Genomic DNA, 17,144 nt, shown 5'->3' on the forward strand with positions numbered 1-17,144 from the left:
CTCCACAAAAGCCTTTTACATCAATGATTCATGTCACTGAATTAATTTCTCTCTCAAAATGCCATCTCATCCCCTCTCTCCCTCTTGGCTTTACTGCCACAGCGCTAAGACTCATGAAGCAGCTTAAGCCCCCACTAACATCACTCAACCATTCTCCAATTGCACATTAAGAAAAAATTTCTTGTGCATAATCCTTCGTGCTGGAGTCAGGGGTTTTTTAATCTTTTCTAATTTAGAAGAAACATTAATTCCAGTTTTGCCAAATGAAAAGACAATGTTATTAAATATCATAAACCAGCTTTTTCACAAAATCTAGTCTTCTCCCTATTAACTTCCAAAAGCCTTCAAAGCATCAGAATCACAGTCAAAGCTTGAGGTACTGCTAACTTTGGCCTTTCTTTCCCCTTCCTCTGAGGTTGGTTTATTTCTTATACCTTCTTAAACATGACCATCCAACTGTTCTTCAGTAGGAGCAGTTATGTCTTAATATCATCTATGTCTTTATTTTGCAAAAAGAAAAATAATCACATTTCAAAAACAATCCCATTTTAAACAGGAGATCTCTGCGGCATCCCAGGTCACCCCTCCCTCCCCATGTCATTTATTATCAGCTGGATGTGTCTCACACATCGGTGTTTGGCACCGCTGTCTGCTAAGCGTTTTGCAAACTTCACGGCTGCAGGCTGTCACTCCCTGCCCAGAGCATGCTCAGGCACACAGAAACCCCCATGGGGAGACGCTGTGGATGCTCCAGGCAGCCCCCGGCTCAGGCAGGGTCACGAGCACCGCTCGCCCCTGCACAGGCATCTGCCTGCACCAGTTATCTACAGCCCTCAAGCTACAGCTGGGGAAACGGATGCTTTTGAAGCATGTTGTTCCAAGGCAGTCATTTAAGACAGGCAAGATTAAAAGGATAATTCATCAGACCTGTTTAGATGCTTTACAGGGCAGTAACTGGGCCTGGAAGGGTCCACGTCCTACGCTGGCTGAGTCCAGCCAACCAGCACCAAAAGGCAGCCCGAATGAATCCTGCTTTTCACACACATTCCCCTCTCACTAATGAGCGCTGGACATCACATCTTAATCCTGCAATAAGACAGGACTGAATGTCCATGACAGAGGTTTCTTAGGCCACTGGTGGGTTGCAGGATGGGCGTCCGGGCGATCACTCCTGGCACAGCGCTCTACCTGCTGCAGAGCAGCCGGACTTTCTCCCCTGCCTCCAGAGGCTGCAGTCCTACTAGTAACAACTTAAACCAGTGCATCCTCAAGCTCACTGCAAGGGGAAGAACAAACTATTACTGACAAAATTGAATATTGTATCATCCTGGGAATAAATCTAGAGCTGGTGAAACACACACAGCTCCACACAGCTTGCCTCAGGAGTTGTAAGTACTGTGGTTTTTCAAGTGTTGGTAACATCTCGCATCTGGCGAGATCCATTTTAGCAGAGAAGTTTTGGTTTGTGAAATCAGCAGCAAGGGCGTAGGTTCTATTACGGTTAAAAAAAAAAAAAAAGGTGTAGCGTCAGAAACAATACAGCCTCGTCCCTTATGTCATGGACAGAAAGGAGCTTTAACCGCTCAGCCATCTCAAAACTGGGCTGTGGTCACTCTGCCCTTTAACAGGATAAAACAAGGAAATAGAAGTTTCAAATGCTTCTGAAAGTCTGTCTGTGGTCTGGTAAGAAGCAAAGCCATCATTACTGATGTGAAAAGCCAAAGGCAGCAAGGACAGTCCATCTTCTCCAGCACTGCAAACAGGCAAAGAAGAGGCAGCTCAATAGCTTTTAACAGGAAAAAGAAATAGTGGAAAAGTTAAAGCAGCAGATTTACCGAGTGCCTGCGTTAAGTGCTACTGAGGCATCCACTGCCTCACCTGACGGCCTTGGGATGGCATCATCCCAACCCCACTTGTATTTTCAGTAATCTGCTGCTGGGGACCATTGACACCAGTCTGTACCTGCTGCTCAGCAGGGAACAGCAGCCTCGGTTTGCCAAAAGTGGAAGCAGGTGGGCACCCATCTAACCCTCAAATGTCTGCACAACCTTATGTACACAGAATAATGAAAACTTGTCAGTGGTTGAGGGACAAGAGATTTCCAGAAGAGATTTCTGGAAGACAAGGAAGTACCAGAATCTGGACGAAGTCACTGGGCATCATCTGAAGGAGTTTTATTCTGTCCTGACTACATTCAGGAGCACCAGGAGCAGAGGGAGGCGAAGTCATGTTGCTCCACACTGGGCAAATCAAGGCATATTGCTCAGCAAATTGAAAACTACCTATCCAGCCTCAAAAAAGGTCAAATATGATTAAATCCTACCAACTGACCCACTGCACCTTCATAGTATTTTAGACTATTTTCCCAGATACCTGTAAGGGAAAAAAAAAAAAAAAGGTGCCTCTCTCCGTTCTAGCAATGGAAGCGTAAATCTGTTTGTTGTATTTCCATGCAACTGGAGGCCGTACATGCAGCGCAAGGCACACATACCGAACAGACACTGAAATCCACTCTTCAGAAAGAACGCAAGCTCCAAAACTAAGTTTCTTCCTTGGAAATCCTTGTTTTCCTTACAAATACAAAAATCTCAGCTGACATTGCGATATAGATTTTCTCCATATTATGGCTCGTGTGTATAATATCGTGATAAAGTTGGAGAGCAACTGTGGAAAGGAACTTGGTTGTTAACACAAGTGTTATTTCCACTGAGAAAACCATTACAGAAAGTTACTTCTGTAAACCAGAATCTCTCTGAAAGATACTTATGGGCTTTGTGTGGTTATTAAACAAAAGGAAAAGTAGAAGCAGCCCTTGGCTTTAGGGCCCCTCCCAAGTACCAGCAGAAAACACACCTATTTCGCCATACGAGCTTTGATTAGGGAACGACATTTCCCCAAAGGTTTTGGTGAATTTCAGGATAAACCATAAACACTAAGCTTAAATGAATCTGCATCAAACTGACCCTTGAGCTCGAGTGTAAGCTTTACACAAGCGACACCAGCTTGTCTCTGCAGTCCATTATTAAGTTGCCTTCATCTTAAAGAACAGGTTCCTTCCTGTGCTATGAGATGTCTTCCAGAGCATGAATTATTTCTACATACCTGAGTTTTGATCAGGGACTTTCACTTCGGTATTTTTTTTTTTTTACATCTTTTTAGGATTTATAGAGTGACCATAGCAGCAGCGTAGCACAGTAACATTTGAAATTGTATCTACAGTCAGTAGAGTGCACTGCTACCTTCCTGTCTTTTAAATCAAAATGTACCTTGGCTTGTGTTTTACTGAAACTGAAAAAAAAAAGAACAAAATACTCAATGTTGTAGCATATGGCAAAATAAAATCAAAACATCACATGTGAAAAATAGCCCAAAACTCCCATTTTTTAATTTAAAATACTCTTGGTTTCAAAATTATTCCATGCGAATTTTCTAGAATAACTTTTTGAAAATTCCATTCCACAAAGGTTAGTCTTTATTTAAATCTATTAAAACACCAGGTTCCTCTGCAAAATCAGATTTCCAACGCAGCTCTAAGCAATACACATGGCTTAACTACTTTTTTTTTTTTAAATTAGCAGCACATAACCTACACTAAACACTCCTTTAAGGAGTAAATACCTCCTGTGCGCTGGGAGTTGTCTGTCTCTGCTGCTTCCCTTCTGATTTACTGTACGTATTTATTATTTCCTTAAGGAATGTCTCATTTTGCTCATGTGATAATAAAACTTTCCAGAAAATCTGAATAAATCATTTCAGTCCTTACTGCAGGCTCCTCCTGTGTGCTCCTCACCCCATGACCCACCAGTTACTCCCCCCACAAATAATTCAGCAGATCCTACTGAGGATGTAGCGGTACGACCTGGCACGGCAACGCCTCCGTTCATAATATAATCTGCAAACTGTTTCACAACAACAGTTCAGATCTATACCTTCTTTATGCAGCATTCAAATGCACCTGCAACTTTGTTCGGCACCCAGGATTTATGTTCAGATCACCACCAGCACCACGCAGAGCGAAGCAGCCACCCGGCAGAGTGCGTTAGTCCTCAGCTAAGCACAGAGCACCATGCAGAGACTCCTTACAGACTCATTAGCTTGGATCTTGACCAGCCTGGGCAATTCTGCACCGGGTTGCATCTCACTGGGTTCGCCATTCTGTTTGCAAGGCTCCTAGGTTCTCAATGTAGGGAGGAAGCCAAAACATCCCAGGTTTAAGATGCTCCAAAATCCCTGTCACGAGTCAGCTCGTCTTGTGCAAGCGCAGACGTCCTGGTGCCTGAGTGTGCCGTGTACACTTACCTTTCCTAGAAGTTATGCACCTCATTTAGACTACACAAATGAAGTCCCCTGCGGATGACAGTGAGAGACAGACGCCTTTACAATCTCACGTATTTTAGGAGCAGATTGTCTTCTGAAATCTCTCACTGACGGGCTCGGACTGGGTGCTAAGATTTTTTAATTGCTTGAGTCAGTAAGGTGAATCCCACTCTGAATTACATGTTTGAGCAGAGATATTTATTTTTAGAATACTGAGCCTTCAAACTCTGTAAGACCAGGTTTTGGCTTTGGTTTTGAGACATGGACTACCCAAACCACAGCTCACCACAGACAAGAATGAACGATAGGGCTGAAGCATTACACCCAACCCAAAACTTGCTGCTTCACTTACCTGGCTGTCTCACCTCAGAGATCATCTACTCACTGTCCTTTCTTGAGCAGAACCACAACATGGGTATTTGGCCATTCTCCTCCTTGTTTCCCTTTCAGTATTCCTGAAGTCTTCAATCATCTGCAAAGCATCCCCTTAAACCACATTCTGGTGCTAAAGTATTAACAACAGCAGCATCACGACCCCTACACCTTCAGAATACTGTCTTGTCTCTAGATATCTTAACTCCATTTTGCTGTCTTTTTGTCTGCCCTCCAAATGCAAGATCCCAAACAGTTACTTGCTTTGACAGGCTGCAATCATTGGAGACAGACAGAATGAATGCTCTTTGCACTGACAGCCTGGCAGATGACATCTGCTGCTGATTTCACAGCTCTAGTAAGGATTAATTCCTCACGATTCTCCTCCTAATGACAACAAAATGCCAATCCTGACCTTTAATTGTTAGCTTCTACTGCTCATATATTGGCAATTCTTCCTGAGAGGATTCCTGCATCCAGTCATCTGGTATTCAGATTAGTTGGTCTTCAAGATCATGCTTTCTTCCAACCTGAGCACCAATTTGCATTTCCTGTACATGAAGTCTTAAGTAGGAAATGAATGAATGAAAACATTCACACGTATCCCTTTGCAAGTAACAATTACTCACTTGCTCTCAACTGGAGTTACAAAAGCACAAATCTCTCTTTGTACTCATTCACACCCTCGCTTTTTCAACCAGGTACAAAAAAATACATTCAAGGAACTAGTAAGAATGTTTGTCCACCTATGGACCAGAATAATTTCACCTTCTGAATCTGCAACCGTAGAACCTCCCTTTCCCCTTTCATCTCATAACCTAGCAAAAGCAGCAACTCAGTGTGCAGGAGCCAAGGCAAATATCGTGGCTGTGACATGGCAGGGCATCAGACTGTGGAGTAAGTGAATGTGGCCTCCTGTGACAGCACCGGAGATCTCATCGCCCTTATTGGACGCAAGCCGTGGGATAGAAAAACAACCCACAAAAACACAGAACTGAGGCCTTGATATGTGGGACAGAAGGTCAGGGGCACAGCTGGAGCACCGAAGCAGGAGAGCACGCTTATCTGTGTCTATACCATACGTGGAGCTAGTGCGATAGAACACGTTCAGAGGCAGTGAGAAGGGAAAAATACTAGCTCAGGAGGCAGACTATATTAAGGCTGCTCTTTTGTGAATAAACAGCTTTTGGCTTTGCTTGTGCATGAATATGGAGTCTGTGTCGGGAATCGCCACATCAGACAACAGATGCAGCCGGCCGAGTCACGCTGTTCAGGGTTGAACACCAGGAGCTCCTCAAGCAGCTGTACCAGGGCACTTTCAGTCTGCCAGCTCCTGCCTCAACAGTGCCAGACCAGATGTACAGAGAAAGGTGCAAAACCCCCGTAAACAGGCAGACATGAAACAACCACGTCCCCTCCTCCTTCCCCCATCCCTTCCTCAAAACATCCAAACACACAGCTCTTCACATAAGGCCCAACAGAAGATATGCTCTCCCAAGATAATATTTTCTCACCTCCCGATACGTAAGCAGAAGCTCTGGGCTGCTGACTGCTTCTCTTTAGCACATCCCCACAGGGAATGTCCAGCGCACTAGTGAGATCAACGCGACTGAGCAGCAGCGCACTGCTCCCCATCTCCGGAGACAACTACTGAAAATACCTTATGGGAGAAGCTGAAGGTGCATTTGCTCCCTCCGCCTACAGAAGACGGAGGCTGGGAACAGGATGAACACAGGCACCAGAGCTGTATGCGCTGGCTTAGCAGTCTGGAGATAACTTCCTCAACTGTGTGTTATTCTAATTACCAACCATTACCTGAACTAAAAGATTAAGTTCAAAGTACTAACGAGATTGTAACAATTAACCCACACCCCAACTCTGGAAGATAGGAAAAAATCAGATTGTAATATCTAACATGTCAGAAACAGAGGAAATCAGAAGAATCCAGGTAGCTTGGCCTGTACTACATAAGGAGACCCTGGTGGAAAATGTAAAATTAAGGTAAAAGCCTCTGACATTACTATTCAAACTCACTGGTGTGAAAGAGCACTACTGCCCTGTACTCTAAAGCCCAGACTCAAAACCAAAGTATATGCTTTAGTTGACCCCCTGCTTACAGCTCTCAGATGTCACTGACTTAAGCATATAACCTCCTTATTGAACAAAAGTTCTTGAGAATGGAAGTAAAAAAAAAAAAACTACAACAAAACTAGTCTATGAACATGTAGAATTACTCAAAACACAGAAGCGCTCAGCATTTCAGTTATGCAAGCTCGTAATTTCTACCATTTCCTAATTTACAAGTGGTATCTTCCTATTTCTTCATTCAAAGAATTTGAAGATTATTTCTTCATTTGCATGGATTCTTGTTTTAATAAAAATGTTAAACATCCACCCACCCCTTAAATCTTATGCTCTACAGTCCTGGCTTTCAAAACTACAGCATCAACTTCTGGAAGCTGATCGAGGGGCCTAATAAAACAGAAGCGAAGTTCATAGAGGCAGCCTTATTTTACAAAAAACATGTAAAAGTCTGACAATATCCTTAAGAAATAGTGCAATCCAAAGAACAAACCTTGGCTCTGTTTGATGTTCTGGATTTTCTGAGTTTCTATATGCTCTTGCTAGCATAACAAGGTACAGCTCAGCAAGGAATTAGAAAGGCATAGCATTTATGCTTCTACAGAAAACACTTTTATTTGAAAATCAGCAGAGATACAAAGGCACCTGGAATGCCCTGACAGCTGGATTTACGACTACCACTCACCATCATTATACAAAGAGATTAACTGTGACAGCCATCGGACTTAAAATAATCAAATAGCAATAATGTGTTTTAGCCAGGATCACAGCAAGAGGAGGGGGAAAAACACCACCAGCAACAAATCAGGAAGTCATAAGAGGACCGCAGCACCTTCAAACCCACCAAGAATGCACACCGCTGACTGTGTAATGGCCACGTGATTGCAGGTACTCTGAGCCAGGCTGGGATTGGGGACAAGAAACTCCAGCATCCTGGTGCCCAGAGAAAACAGTCTCGTAACAACACCCTGTTCTGTAACGAAGAATCCAGGCTGAGGCGCCTCTACTGACCCAGCTATGGCGATGAGTCACGGGCAGAGAAAAAACCATCTCTGGTGAGCAGGTCTTGGGCCGTATGGGGCTGTACGACCGAGCGCCTGCCACCCCCAGCAGCCCCACACAGCAAGACGCATGTTTAGCTAAGCAAGCCTCTGCATTCCTCACCAAATACAGCCTCCAGCTGGTTTTAATCTGCAGCTCAATTAGGAACACACTGCTTGAACCAGATATTACAAAGATAATTCTGAGAAGGATATTAATTCAACAACAAGCACCTCAACTCCTTGGCTGGCTCTGGACAGCAGACAACAGTGCCTGTTATCACTGCAATGCCATCGCTAACTTCACTTCAGAGAGGTGTTAAACTGCCTGAAGTTGAAATTTTGGCAGTTCAATAGGTTTCTGTGCATGCACAACTCATTTCACTGCATCCTCAACCTACACGACACCTTCACTTCCACTCGAGCCCCAGCCAGAAAACCACCAAATTGCTCAGCTGGTTCATTGATAGGGTAAGAAAAGCAGGCCGGTTCAGTTCAAAACGAACAGGATGTCAAAAGGCTTGGGCCTTTCTAGCTATTCCCTCGTAAGCAAGAAGAGCTCAACGGCACTGTTATGCACTGCACCTGGGAACAGGACATCCAAAAAGCTTCTCTGCGAGGGCTGACACCAGCCTGTTTAGAAGAGAGACATTGCTAACAGGCCACTCCGACACTCCCATGCCACCCACGTGACAAACCCCGACCAGGCAGATGCATTGAGATTTCTAAGTTCTCATCAACAGCCTTCCACTAGATTTTCATGAAAGAACACGTGATGAGGTGGACAGTAGATTGCCAAATCCTGTCCCAGAACAATTTCCTTGTTCCCAGCCTCATGCATGTCCCAGCCACAGGACACAGACCAATGGCAGAGGTGAACTGACCCCCTCACACTACCATCTTCTGAGAGCTTCAGTCCTGTGTGCCACAAGATGCCACAATTGAGCTCGCCTGACTCATCACATGGACTCTCCCACTCCTACAGGTCCCTGCACAATTTACACCCAAAGGTTCCCCTTCACATAAGTGCTCCACATCCATGTTATCACCGGCAGTAGTTCTGCACACCCAGGTCCTGAATGGGCATGTCCGTGCCCTCCTCTTCATCACATCAGAGCCTCGCCCTGTGCAAGAACACATACTTTTCATGCCTCTCCAGAATCTCTCCTCATACTCAAGAAATACTGGAGAGGGGTGAGGGAGGGGGAAGTTAGGAGAGAGCTACAGCATCTCTCGGCAATTTGCACCTGAGGATTTCATAGCACATAAGGGATATTTCAATATAAGTAAATGCTAAAAATGCATCCCAAAGAGCTGAGAAATTCATGGTGTCCCCCAGCTGAAAGTTGCCTGTTTAACCTTCCCTGCCGCTGTTGTTGTTTAAAGCGACTCCCACCTTACATTTCCTGTATTTGTGATTATCCAAGTTTGTTTAGTGTTATGCAATACCATATCAAAAGCTTTACAAGAGTCCAGGCAATAGGAGTTACTGCATTTTATATATTTATGAAATTTTTTTATTTATAAATAACTTCTCAAAGAAACCCACCAAATTAATGAGTCTGTGATAAAATCTGTGACAATCTCTGACAAAATGGATTTGAGCTATTTCATTTACCTCTGGATCTTTAAATCTGTTATTCAAAATTTGAAGTATACAGCTTTACAATAATTCTTTAGGTTACGCCTTGGTGGGCTCAAGCCTCCTCAGCGCACAGCCCCTTGGAAGAGGCTGCCACAGCCTTCATTTCCTAGGTTTAGCACTTTGTAGGGACAAAAGCCCTGTCTATTGAAACATGTCGCGTAGTGCAGCCATCAGATTAATGGGGTTGTACTTGCCCGTGCCACATTCCCCTAATTTGCCAATTATTTGCCATTTTCCTCTCGTAAGATACCATCAGGACTGACAAGTTTATATATTTACTACCACAACTCCAGCGTTAACAATGCACTTGCACATTAGAACACGTTGGTCTCTTCTGGTTTGCACCCACTAGCATAGTCATTTCCTTGCAGTTACACTTACTCTCATCACCCATCCTTCTTCTGCCAAATACACCACACTCTCACCTTGGCTGAAAATGAAGCCTCTACCCCACCTCACAGCATCGTGAACAACTCCTTCACTCCCTGATCTTTTACACCGATCTTTTGTTGCTCACCGGTCCTCCCCCACCTCCCTTTTGCATTTGAAATAACTCCAACTGTCCTTCAGGTCCGTGCAGTCCACCTTGTAGACTAGCTGGTTTCCCTGAATAGTTCCTATGGTTCCATCACCCAAAGCATGGTCAAGTGCACCTTTTGATGACAGGGCCACTGTAGCAGCCCCAAGCTCAGCTGTTTGATCCCATCCTGTAACTGCCCCTTTAGCGATGCTGGTACGTACACCCCCATGGGACTACATGGAAAACATCCAAGAACTGACCCAGGTCTAATGTAACCACGGGTAAGGCTTATCTTTCATTTAAATAAGTCCTACCAACAGTTTTATCAGCACAAATAAGATGATGGTGGAGGGTTGGTACAAGATCCTGGAGACTGGAGCATTCATAGTGACACCATCACCTAAAACTATACCCAGAACTCAACCTTTGGGGTCTTATCTATGTACATCTATATTATCTATGTATATCTATGACATTTGATTATTATTATTGGGGGTTCTTTTTAGGACCTGAATATCTAAAATCCTCTCGCAATACAAAAACATTTTTGAAGCCATATCACATCATTTTAATAACCTATTAAGCTTTCACACAGATCTGAGCACCGACAGTATGAAAGGGCAGCGTTGTAAGGAATTTCTCCTTCAGCGAGCTCCAGTAAGGAGCAGGAGATAGATGGGGCTTAGCTCCAGCAGCAGCACTGGCCAGCAGGGGAGACGAACCCACCTAGCATGTGTACTACCAGATGAAAACATTTCCGAGCAAAAACGTTTCATCTTTGTTCACGTTAGGGTGTCACACCTCTTCTCCTCCTCCATCTTGTGCAACAAAAAGTTTGCTTAGGATTAGATGACGCCCACCTTCTTCCCTGAGCCAAGGGGTGGAACACCTCTGCTGTCCATCCAAAGGACTGTCCACCCCACCCCAGAACACCACCAATGCTCCTGCACGGAGAGACCTTCCTCTCGCTGCGTTTAATACGCGGCAGCTACGAGACTGTCACTGGGCTGTTCTTTGCAGAAGGAGCCTTTCACAAATCACATCAGCCCACCTTAATCTCACCAATTAAATAAAACATCTGTCCTTTTCCCTTTTTATTCTCTCTCGGATGTGACCAGCTTCCATTATTCCCTCACCCAAACCTAGAATGAACGCTGACAAAGGAACTGGGAAATCAGATTCTGCACAGTGGATGTTAGAGCTGTTCCTCTGTAAGGTCAGTATTTGTGATAGGAACATGGAGAGGCCCGATTCAGGGCAAACATTATTTCATCAAGGCCACCGGAGTCCAACAGCACGCGAGGCTCAAAGCTGCCCAGCTGAGCATGCTGTACGCTGAGACGGGGAGGAAAGCACAAAGCTGCAAAACAAACTCCATCTTGTGCTGCATCTCTTGCACTGCCTTTGAGAATTACTGTGTTTAAGTAACCTAAGATACAAATCAGGACAGCCAAAACACTCCCCAGGAACTACCACAGCACTGGAGACACGGCTACCCAGGAAGGAGACAAATGATGCAAGTCCTTATAACCCAGCTGCCTGACTGAACAAGGCACAGACATCAAAGTGCGTCGTACCTCACATCTTAACTTTGCCTTGTTCAGAAAAGAAGCACTTAAGACACTTGGGCAAGGCTTCAATACGTTTTATCTAAGCTAGCACAAGCAGCCAGGACGTGTATCCTGGAATCCAGTGATAGGGGTGGGGGGAGCAGGGCCCAGCGGTGCACCCCAGGCTATTACGCTGTGTGCCACAGCATACACGGTCAGTCACTGCCATTTCACTAGAATCACAATCCTTCTCGAAGCTGAATTGTCTTCCTTCCTCCATTCCTGCATTAAGAAAGGATTAAAATATTACAGCCCAGGAAATATGGTAAAAACAGCAAGGGGGAAAAAAAAAAATGTAGTAAAGGTGGCTTAAAACAATATGAAAATAATTTCAGAAGTCGCCGACTCCCAAAGAAGCGACAGCATTTTGTCTCACAGGGAGAAATGAATGGGAGGTGTTCCCTGAAAAGCAGTAATATTGCGTGTTACAGGACCACTGCAGAGAGATGTTAAGATACAATACATAGAACATGGCTGTTCTCTAGAGTTATTTCAAGAGAAAGTTTGGAAAAATTTGGAGGTTTTTACCCAGCTGAAGATTAATTTTCTAAAACTTCAATAGCTTTACTGTACTATTGTTAACAATACCATATAACTATAAAGTTTTCTATAAACTTGGATTTTTAAAGCTATACATCTTTATATTAATTACTTCTATAGTGTGTAGGCACATGAAATAGTGTATATATGCATATACAGCAGATGCACAATGCTAATACCTACAATTAACAGATACATAAATGCAGTCTAAACAAACTGATTACAGTCTACATACATTTTAATACACACATACAGGTATTACATGTGTGTATACACATAAATGTATATGTACACTATCTCTTGAAAAATGCAAAGCAGAGGAACAATTTGGGACAGAAAGGTGAAGTAGGATATACGGTCGCAAAAGTGTTTCACCCCAACTTTTGCGAGTCTGGTTTGACTGAGACCAAGCCCAGTTATGCCACAACTCCAGAGAGACACAAGCTTACTTATCATCGCCATTCGTAGGCTGCAATACATCCCTGAAATCCTGAACGCACGAGTGCACCTTCCTTCCATGATACCTGAGCTGGAGCCTACTGAGGTCTACGAGAAGGCAGCAGCTCAGCACTGTTTATACCAACTCAACACTGCTCCTAAGCCAAACAATTTCTGCTTTGCTCTCTCTCTGTAGCATGCATGGTCTGGACTTGGGGGCAGAATCTGTTCCAACACATTCAAACAGAATTTCAGTTAAACTAAGTTTAAGAAGTCCACTGCTATCTACTCAAAGAACACAGGAAGGACCAAGCTAAATTTTTATTAAACTCAGTCAAGCTCCCTGTAAGTTCTAGTTTAAGTTGAGAACATGTTCTTTAATAAGCGCTCCAGCTACAGCTCTGCAAAAAGAAGTCAACCCATTTTGAAAAGTTCAACATTTAAAGCGTTGCATGCTGTACTTCAAATTCAAACAAATCAAATTTGCATTTTAACTTTGCCAAATTTTATTCAAATTAATTTTGTGGCAAAGAAAAAAATATCTGCCGATGAGATGTTAGTAGAAGTTATCTTCTGACAAACTAGGTTCAGATTCCCATTTTGCTAAATTCACTGCTTCTATACATAAATACTTCAAAAAAAGAAATTATGTCACAGTGCAAAGCGTAAAACATCACTATTTATTCACCTTCATTCAACTGCACTGGGAACACACACGTAAAAAAGTTAACCCAAACGTCCCGCTTTTCTTTCCAGCCTCCTGCTGCCAGCAAGTGGTGAAAGCAGGAGACAGCTGAAGGAAAAGGAGGGTTGCTTCAAAAGTCAAGCAGCAAAAGGAGAGGAGTTATAATGGGAGTAGGCAGGGCCCCTCTGACATCCAACTACTGTGCATGCTGGGGAAGCACATGGGGAAATGCAGGGATGGTGGGATGGTGCCAGGCGTAACGTGCTTTCCTTAAATAGTTTCTCTTACTGCCACTGCTGGAGACAAAATCCTGACCTACGCGCACCATTAACATGACCCAGGAGGACATGCCTTATACTAGTATTTTTCCATGTTTTTTTTTTTTAAGGTAGGAGATACAGAGAAAAATATAAAAGACAGGATGAAAATTTTTCCACTGTTTCCTGATGTACCAGCAAGACAGAAATCAGTGCAGTTCAACTCCTCTTTTCCCCTCCCCTGGTACTCTGGAAATGAAGGGGGTGAAACAATGGTAGACTAGCCCAGCAGTCCTCGTGGCAGAGCAAGTAGGGGAAGAATCTAAAGCCAGGGAGTCTATAGGGAATTCTGCAAAAACAGAACCTCCACCTGGGGTTTAATGGGTCTACAGGAAGCTTTTTGTTTTGCTTTTGAAAAAACAGCCATTTCCGAGCAGGGCCCATACTTCACATGGCCGTATTTTGTTATTAAGCTTTTTGGTGGTTAATACACGTTTTTGCTCATGATTTTTCATAGAAGAAAAAGCTGGAAAATACAACAGTGGGCAGAATAAACCTGCACGAAGTGAATCAACACAGGGCTAGCATCTGGTGGGAGTAAGAATGGAAAAGTTGCCCCAGCTCCATCCAAAGGAAAACCCAGGAAAGGTTTAAAATTCTGCACTGGTGCTTAAGCATTCCCGATTACAACAGATGCTGCACATTCAACAATCTGTTGTTATACTGGTAGTAACAGAAAATACTCGTTTCTGCTCTTTACACCAATTTAGCACAAAGAGTAATTCTAACTTGGTGCACAGTGCTGGGCTGAGCAGTTTCCATAACAAGAGAAAAATAACTGGAAAACCGGTTTTCCACTGCATCAAGATGCCTGAGCTGACACAGTATCGTCATCCATCCCATATTATCCCGTGAGACACTTTTTTTCTTATTTCACATCCCTTTTCACAGGTAAGTCATTAAGGTAAGAGAAAAATCAGAGCCAATGCCCCAAAGGTACGATAATTAGCCCAGCTCTGAAAGAGATGGCTAATTTCTGTGACTACAGAATGCAGCAGCAAGGCACCTGCTGAAACGCTGCCGGAGCTAACTTCAATTTATCAAAACTTTTTAAAGTGTTGCTGAAAAAGGGAGTAACACTCGAATACCATCTGTTCAGAGCCAACAGCATTATCCAGGTTCCTTTGGCTGAAGAGACACAGTTTCATGAGCATTCCTTAAAAAGGTCACTTACACAACCTCCCCTGCGGCCGTTACGTCAGGGTGCCTATCCTGCCTCGGAGCTGCAAGTGGCCAAGAGGAACCAGAGTGCCCTGCCTGACCTGAAGACTGACTATTTCTTGTTCTCAAGAGCTCTCTTGAAAAGTTTCAATACATATTTCTGAGTAATAGCGTAGCTGGGCTTTGGTTTTGGTTTAATCGGGATGAACACCGTAAGATGGAGAACACAACTTTTTTCCCTGAAAAGTAAAAAGGAAATCGTGTGCCACCTTTTAATTCCATCTTTCTAATAAGGCTACAAGTAACAAAATCTTTAGTGGAGCAAGCTTGATTAGCCTATTCATGAACACAGTTCAGATTCTTCTGAAACAAATGTCATTCCAAATTGCACAATAATAATCCAATTCCTGCAGGAAAAAAAAAAGACAAAAATATGAACAATTACGTAAAAGCCTAATTCTATTTCAAAGCACATCACCCTTTCATCATGGACCATTTAAAAACATGAGCATGTTCCAAACACGTACTCAACAAAAACAGTAACGAACATGTGGCAAAAGTACAAAACTCCTTTGCGCTACTGACAGATCACTTCATTTAAGGACTAACACTAGCGTAAAAGATCTAGGCATTGTTTCATTTAATTTTGAAAATATCGTGTAGAAAACAATGCTCATAATTCCATCCACAAGAGTCTACAAAGCTGCTACTTCATTCAACAAATTTTTGAACTGTTTCAATATGAAGATTCCAATTTCTCAAATTGCTCAAAAATCATTGCAGAAAATTTCCAAGCACTTGAACTGAAGCACAAGCAAAGTATGAACTTGGTACACTTTTGCAGTTATTTCTAAAATAAGTTAATTTACATAAGTAGTCTCAAAATAACACAAGGGGATTCAACTTCATTTTAGACATTTGGAAAGCAGTGTCATACTTTATTTAAAATAAACCCATGTAAAAACAAAGTTTAAATGAAAATGGTACCTGAAAAATAAATTATTTGATATAAAACAAATCAATAACTTAAAAACACACTAAATATACAAAATGTTTAACCATATACTGTACAGTATGGAAAACAATTGATAAAGCTTTCCGTCCCACAAACAGATTAATTTATAAACAAAAGATTACATAAGTTAAGGGAAATTAAATCAATAAAAATACTAGAAGTACAGTATTATTCAAAATGACTGGTCAAATAAAGGTTTATCCCAAATTGTTTCCAGTGTCTCAAGTAATTTTCTTCTCAATGACCAAGTGAAAAAGTTCAGCCGTACCACTGAAAAGTTGCTCAAAAATGTTTAAAAACAATAGTATGAGGAAAAAGATTCTAAACCGTGAACACAGTAGCAATTTTTCCAGGTTTCAGATGGCAGTTCTACCATTACTGATTTTCCATCATTATCAATAAAAAAAAAATTTAAGCTCTAAAAATTCCACTCAACAGAAAAATATTTCTAGTTCAACCTTTGTAAATGTTTTACCAAGTGTGATATATAACAAATAACTGCAGCAAGACTGACAAAAACAATGACAGGATTCAAAGTCAAATCCATTCACTGGGTGTTGTGTTTTGCTTTAGATATCATAACAGCTTCGACTGGTTTTTAAATCATGCAGAAGGAGAAAGCTACACTTAAAGTTTTGTTTAGTTTTACTACATAAGACTACTACAAAAAAAGTAATCACAAAAATTCGTCTGTACCTGATGGATCTAAGAATATCTGCTTTTAGAAATTAACTGCAATTTCCATTCCTGCCAGCCATGTCATGGAGAAGTCGTTCAGTACACAGGTACCCCCTCTTAATGGCAAGAGGGAGGTAATCACGACCCTTCTTACAAACTCCATATTTTAAAAATTAATAAGTAGAAAACCAATAAGGTATAATAAACATAGAAAATAAACACTAGCCTGTTGATCTTCATACATATCAGTTCTATTGTGCATCCAACACTGAAGTGCAGAGCTACGTCAGAGGAACTTGCCTATGACACAAAGACTCTTCTGCTTCCAAATACAGAGATTAAAGTACCCAGGGTGACAAATGCAGTTGGGTGGGGGGGGCAGGAAGGAAGGAACCCAACCAAGTGCAGCTCCACTAAGGGAGCTCAAAGGGAGCTGTGTTTTCTTATGCTAAATGGGAATTTGGTCCCTTCACCCTAAAGGTATCCTTAGGAGCCTAAAAGTAGAAATGCTACAATAAGGTGCTTCACTGACAGTGTTACAAAGGACAAATTTCCTCATTATGGAAGTCAAAAATATGGTAACCTTATGACAGAGGTAGCATTAGGACAAACTGCTCTGTGTTTTTGACTTGTGTGGCTGAACCACGAGATCACCGTCAACAGCTCACAAAAAGCTGTATGTTAAAAAAACCTCCCAAACACCCTAGCGTTTTGCAGGTAGATA

The sequence above is a fragment of the Phalacrocorax carbo genome, chromosome 19, assembly GCF_963921805.1.
Source record: "Phalacrocorax carbo chromosome 19, bPhaCar2.1, whole genome shotgun sequence".
Lineage (NCBI taxonomy): Eukaryota > Metazoa > Chordata > Aves > Suliformes > Phalacrocoracidae > Phalacrocorax > Phalacrocorax carbo.